This window comes from Aplysia californica, unplaced genomic scaffold (assembly GCF_000002075.1).
Source record: "Aplysia californica isolate F4 #8 unplaced genomic scaffold, AplCal3.0 scaffold00520, whole genome shotgun sequence".
In the NCBI taxonomy this organism is placed as follows: domain Eukaryota; kingdom Metazoa; phylum Mollusca; class Gastropoda; order Aplysiida; family Aplysiidae; genus Aplysia; species Aplysia californica.
Genome location: NW_004797790.1, coordinates 441,876 through 443,921, shown reverse-complemented (window position 1 = coordinate 443,921; position 2,046 = coordinate 441,876). Strand labels below are relative to the sequence as shown.

General features: G+C 41.2%; 1 protein-coding gene across 3 annotated transcripts in view; it reads right to left on the bottom strand.

The window, feature by feature from the left end:
- Window positions 1-2,046, bottom strand: part of LOC101858571 (F-box/LRR-repeat protein 3) — a 21,624-nt gene that overhangs the window by 15,131 nt on the left and 4,447 nt on the right. The gene's annotated exons all lie outside the window — the stretch shown is intronic.

The following is a 2,046-nucleotide window of genomic DNA, read 5'->3' as shown; positions in this document are numbered from 1 at the left end:
TCCCCCCCCCCTAAGCTAGAGCTCGCTTGATCTCTCCCGCTGCATCCGAGTTCGGGTCTTTCCTTGCCCCGCTAAACCCGAGCACAGGTAATTGAGTTTACATAGAGAGAGAAAAAAGGGGGATTCCGACAAGAAGCGGGACCGCTGTAGTCGTGTTCTACTGTACAACTACAGCAAGTTCAGCAGTAGCCTAACCAAAGTTAAGAAGTGCCAAACAAAATTTTTGCAGGAAAAGCTTTACAAAATAAAAATTTTCAATAAAACAGGCATCGGTATCTGCGATTTGGTTTTTTTAAATTTTAAATTCCCATTCGAAATTCATTCAACTCGCTGTTTCTGTTTGAAGGGCTTGTAAAATAAAAACAGGCATCTGAGAGGAGGGCGACATTGCGAGAGGAACATGAGTCAGATCTGATTCTAGAAGCCGCAATTTTCATAGCAACATATTCAAGGCTTTCTTTGACTTCCGCTCCTGTTGGGAACTGGATGGATACAGTTTTGTGTGTGAAGTGAAAGAGATATCTTGTACACAGGGGAACCTCTTCAGCGATATATTCACGGATGAGCAGATACTGATGTTCCAGATCTTTGCTCATAAGTGCAAAGCTTACCTACTCTTTAAAGTTGGTCTTGCACGGGCTGTGTTATTCTATTCTTCATGGGGTGTTTCTTAGCCTCCAGAATTCTGCCTTTTGTGTGATGATCTTTGCAATCTTCCATGGGTTGTATTCCCGAAGTCGCCTTAAATTCAGTTATAAATTGCAGCTGATTTAAGAGCTGCTATGATGGTAAGAGCAGCCTGGTTTTAAACTTTGTTGTCTCAGTCAAAGTGGACTTGACACAGGTTCCCCATGCAGCCATGCCATATTCCAAGACACATTGAACTTTTCCGGTGTACAGCCTCTTGAGAGTTCTGGCAATGATCCCAGTAAAACTGTATCTCTAATTTTTTACTACTTGGTTAGGAAAAAAGGTGTTATTGTGAAAATCTAATAGTCAAGGAGAAAAGTGGTCTTCTTACACAGGTGCATGATCATCTTGTCACTATATTTTAAAAACGCAAGAGGGGGAAGTGGGGATTGGTCATTTGTACATGTGATTGTCATAGACAGGTAATCGCTAAAGCAGGTTAGACTGATATATAATATATACAGTCCAGTCCATGTATAACAGTCTCTGCTATGACAGGAATTTGGATAAAACAGTGATAAATCAAATCCCTGTTTTTTTTGGGTCTCTATTTATTATAAGTGTAGGTAATGTGAACAAGGTTCACATTTGCGCAGACCCGGATTTATAACAGTGATCTAGCAGCACATGAACTTGCTTTTGATCCGTCAAATTAATAAAATTTGTCTCAACCAAGATATTTCGCTTGTTTGTATGATATTGCCTAAACACAAACTTTCAACCCCCCACCCCCACCCCGGGGTTGGGGTCACTGATCGATTCCATCTCAGTGTCAGCAAAACAGCCCACTGGGAAAGGATCTGCGGCAATTGAATATAATATAGGCGGAAGGTACAATGATACTGGTAGTTTCCATTGATAATGGTTATAACAGGACACGCTTATAACAGGGAAAAACTGCTGGTCCCGTCTGTTCTACTATATCTGAGTTTCACTGTAACATGGATAGTTTGAATTCGTCGGGATCGGCCTCAGTAGCTCAAGGGATCTGTAGTTCAACGAATACCTTACAAAGATTAAGAATTTTTTTTATGGGACCGCAGGCAAAGATCGACCAATGCCTGATTTCGAGTCTTCTGCGTTCGACCTATCCGTGTTATGGTATAGTTATACTGTATGTATATACAGTCGCTTTTAAGCACAAGGGGGCTATCCCGGAAAATGTAAAGTTTTGGAACCCTTGTTCAGTTTCTTTAAAAGACAAGGAGAGTTTTCTCTATAACTAAACAAATGTACACACCAATGAAACCAAACTTCTCCAATAGGTAGGGCAATACCCACTTTTGGTGTAGATCAAGATTTCTCGAAACCCCCGAAATCTGGGTTTAGGCTATGGGTTACTGGGAGTGAACCTCC